At 35.7% G+C, this 4,719-nt stretch overlaps 1 pseudogene; it reads left to right on the forward strand.

Annotated features, from left to right (window-relative positions):
* Nucleotides 1-379: 379 nt before the first annotated feature.
* LOC123582182 lies at nt 380-1,442 on the forward strand (annotated as a pseudogene).
* The last annotated feature ends 3,277 nt before the right edge of the window (nt 1,443-4,719 follow it).

Consider the following 4,719-nt stretch of genomic DNA (forward strand, 5'->3'; position numbering starts at 1 on the left):
CATCTGTGTTTTAGAGGACCAAAGAGAACAAATAATTCTGAATCCAACTAATGAGAGAAGATGTATGAAATTTAGTGCATAGTAAGTGCTTGATACATGATTGAAAATTTTTTTAATTCTATTTACCAGGGTTGTTCTTTTTTTTTTTTTTTTTCTATCAGTCCTTCTTATAGCTTTCCAAAGCGTCAGGATTGTTTTTAATAAATGAAACTTCCAATCAAAATATTCACAGATACTTTATTTCTCTTAAAATATCTAGGATCCAAATTGGTTACCCTTTGATTTTTTTTCCAAAAGCCTAGAGTCCAAGGAGACGATTTTGTGCCAAGCTTGACAAAGGGTGGGGAATCCCAGGATGGTGAGCCAGCTCAGAGGTGTTTACAGTGCTGTCACGGTTCTTCCCCTAAACTGCATTGTCGCTGTGTCCCAGAACATGGGCATCTGCAAGAACGGGGGCGTGCTGTAGCCCCCGCTCAGGAATGAATTCAAGTACACTATTTCCAAAGAATGACCACATCTTCCTCATAGAACGTAAGCAAAATTTAGTGATTATGGGTAGGAAGACATGGTTCTCTATTCCCAAGAAGAATCAGCCTTTAAAGGAAAAGAATTAATTTAGTTCTCAGTTGAGACCTTAAAGAACCTCCCCAAGAAGCTCATTTTTCTTGCCAAAAGTCTGGTCAATGCCTTAAAAGTTATTGAGCAATTGGAATTAGCAAATAAAGTGGACATGGTTTGGATAGTGGGAGGCAGTTCTGTTTATAAGGAAACCACGAAGAAACCAGGCCACCTTAGACTATTTGTGACAAGGATTATGTAGGAATTTGAAAGTGACACACTTTTTCCAGACTTTGATTTGGAGAAATATAAACTTCCCCCAGTATACCCAGGTATTCTTTCTGATGTCCAGGAGGAGAAAGGCATTGAGTACAAATTTGAAGTATATGCAAAGAATGATTAATGTGGAGGTGTTTTCTAATTTATTTCAAGTTGTTCCCCCTCCCCTCCAAACAATTACATGTTTTCATATTAGAAAAAAAAAGACTTTTGTTGACTTTAGGTCAATGGATAACTATTTCTAAGCAATGAATTTTTATTAATTAATCTTAATTAGACTATAGTTAAGATCAGTCTTAACTAGACCATATCAGATACGACTTGTGAAGCATTTCTTGCTATAACTGTAGGATGCCCATCAAGGTCCAGCACCCTACCTAAGGTAGCATATCTACCAAGAGCCAAACTGAGAAAGTCCCCTGACAGCATGAGTTTAAAGCAGGACCTAAAGAGAGGACTGGAGAGATTTGTCCAAAGGTCAGAAATGAATTATAAACAGAAGAGCAAGAACTCAGATATTAAAAGACAATTAGATCAAAATAGGGACTATGAATTCTCGATGCATATCACAATTCTGAAAAAAGTTCTGTTCACTCAGAAAGGGAACCAGCAAGTTGAGAACTCCAGTATATTCTATAGGGATAGTAGGGGCGCCTGGGTGGTGCAGTCGGTTAAGCGTCTGACTTCAGCCAGGTCACGATCTCGCGGTCTGTGAGTTCGAGCCCCGCGTCGGGCTCTGGGTTGATGGCTCAGAGCCTGGAGCCTGTTTCCGATTCTGTGTCTCCCTCTCTCTCTGACCCTCCCCTGTTCATGCTCTGTCTCTCTCTGTCCCAAAAATAAATAAACATTGAAAAAAAAAAAATTAAAAAAAAAAAAAAATTTATAGGGATAGTAAAGAGGCCAGTAGGACACTACCTTTTTGAAGGTTAAAAGAGAAGGTCTGAGACCTCTAAAATCTCTGTTTCTGATCTTCAGTGAGATTCCATGGGATATTATGATGCTAGAAGACTAGGCTGTTCTTTACCAAAAAGTAAACCTAATAACAAGCATTTGGCTAAAATTAGAAAAAAGGTAATGAATTGAAAGTGGATAATGCTAGAAACCAAAATTATGAAGTTGGAAACTAAACTTCAATGAATTAGAAAATGAAAATTAAAAAACAAAAACAAAAAACAAAAAACCTAGAAGCCAAGAGTCCAAGGAGAGACAACGCAAATTTTTGCCCCTAAAACCTTAATGGCTATATCACAGACAAAATATTTATTTTATTAAGGAAAGACCTTGAATTTTTCCTCAAGAGCTTAGGGTATAAGAAATAAAGTAAAAAGCAACAGCCCAAAGATATTGGGAGAGTGACAGAAGACAAAAACTAGCAAAGACAACATTTACCAGTTCCTATAGTGTTTCCATTTATGCCATGTTTTCATTAGGGATAGTGGGGAAAAAAATGAGACATAACATATAAATAAAAATGAGATATAACATATAAATTTTTTTTTCTCTAAGATGGCTAACATTTTATTTATTTATTTTTTATTTATTTATTTATTCTTTTTTATAATATATGAAATTTATTGTCAAATTGGTTTCCATAAAACACCCAGTGCTCATCCCAAAAGGTGCCCTCCTCAATACCCATCACCCACTCTCTCCTCCCTCCCACCCCCCATCAACCCTCAGTTTGTTCTCAGTTTTTAAGAGTCTCTTATGCTTTGGCTCTCTCCCACTCTAACCTCTTTTTTTTTTTCTTTTTTCCTCCCCCTCCCCCATGGGTTCCTGTTAAGTTTCTCAGGATCCACATAACAGTGAAACCATATGGTATCTGTCTTTCTCTGTATGGCTTATTTCACTTAGCATCACACTCTCCAGTTCCATCCACGTTGCTACAAAAGGCCATATTTCATTTTTTCTCATTGCCACGTAGTATTCCATTGTGTATATAAACCACAATTTCTTTATCCATTCATCAGTTGATGGACATTTAGGCTCTTTCCATAATTTGGCTATTGTTGAGAGTGCTGCTATGAACATTGGGGTACAAGTGCCCCTATGCATCAGTACTCCTGTATCCCTTGGATAAATTCCTAGCAGTGCTTTTGCTGTAAATTTCTTAAAATAAACATCATAATAATAACAATGACCATTTCCTAATGTTTTATTTCTTTTAACATTGTCAAAATATAATTTGAAAAACCTGGACATTAAATTAAATAATATTTTTCCAAAGCGATGTTCTTCGGAAGATGTATACCCAGTGCAATGCTGCTTCTCTTTGTCTGTTTGTTTTTAAATTCCAGTGTAATTAACACACAATGTTATATTAGTTTCAGGTGTACAGTATAGTGATTTGACAATTCTATACAATACTCAGTGCTCATCACAATACATGTAGTCTTAATTCCCTTCACCTATTTTACCCACCTCCCCACCCACCAGTTTGTTCTCTCTAGTTAAGAGTCTTTTTTGTTTGTCTTATTTTTCTTTGTTCATTTGTTTTGTTTCTTAAATTCTACATATGAGTGAAATCATATGGTATTCGTCTTTCTCTGACTTCTTTTACTTAGCTTTATACCCGTTAGATCCATCTATGTTGTTGCAAATGGCAAGATTTCATTCTATTTTATGGCTAAGTAATATTCTATTATATATATATATATACCATATCTTCTTTATCCATTCATATTATGAATATGTGGTCTGCTTCCATAATTTGGCTATTGTAAATCAACATAGGGACACATGTATCCCTCCAAATTAGTGTTCTTATATTCTTTCGGAAAATACCCAGTACTGGAATTACTGGATTATACAATAATTCTGTTTTTAACTTTTTGAAGAACTTCCATACTGTTTTCCATAGTGGCTACGCCAGCTTGTATTCCCACCAACAGTACACAAATGTCCCTTTTTCTCCACATCCTGGCCAACAACGTTTGTTCTTGCATTTTTGATGTTAGCCATCCTGATAGGTGTGAAGTGATATCTCATTGTGGTTTTGATTTGCATTTCCCTGATGATGAGTGATGTTGAGCATCTTTTCATGTCTTTTGGCCATTGTATATCTTCTTTGAAGAAATGTTTGTTCCTGTCTCCTGCCCATTTTTAATCGGATTTTTTGTTTTTTTTGTGTGTGATGAGTTGTATAAATTCTTTATATATTTTGGATATTAATTCTTTATTGGATATGTCATTTGCAAATATCTTCTCCCATTCAGTAGGCTATCTTTTAGTTTTGTGGGTTGTTTCCATTGCTGTGCAGAAGCTTTTGGTTTTGATGTAGTCCCAAAAGTTTATTTTTGTTTTTGTTTCCCTTGCCTCAGGAGACGTATGAAGAAAGATATTATGTCTGATGTCAGACAAATTACTGCTTATGCTCTCTTTTAGGATTTTTATAGTTTCACATTTAGGTCCTTAATCTGTTTTGAGTTTATTTTTGTGTATGGTGTCAGAAAATGATCCAGTCATTTCCTTTTCATGGGGCTGTCTGGTTTTCCCAACACCATTTATTGAAGACACTGTCTTTTTCCCAGTGCATATTCTTGCTTTCCTTGCCATAGATTAACTGACCATGTAAATGTGGGTTTATTTCTGGGTTCTGGATTCAGTTCCATTGAAATATATGCCTATTTTTGTGCCAGGACCATACAATTTTGATTACTACAGCTTTGCAGTATATCGTGAAATCTGGGATTGTGACACCTCCAATTCTGTTCTTCTTTCTCAAGATTTCTCTGGCTATTTGGGGTCTTTCATTGCTCCATACAAATTTTAGGACAATTTGTTCCAGTTCTATGGAAAATGCTTTTGGCATTTTGATAGGAATTACAGTTAATCTGTAGATTGCTTTTGATGGTATGGACATTTCAACAATGTTGTTTCTCC

The sequence above is a fragment of the Leopardus geoffroyi genome, chromosome B3 (assembly GCF_018350155.1).
Source record: "Leopardus geoffroyi isolate Oge1 chromosome B3, O.geoffroyi_Oge1_pat1.0, whole genome shotgun sequence".
NCBI classification, from domain to species: Eukaryota; Metazoa; Chordata; class Mammalia; order Carnivora; family Felidae; genus Leopardus; species Leopardus geoffroyi.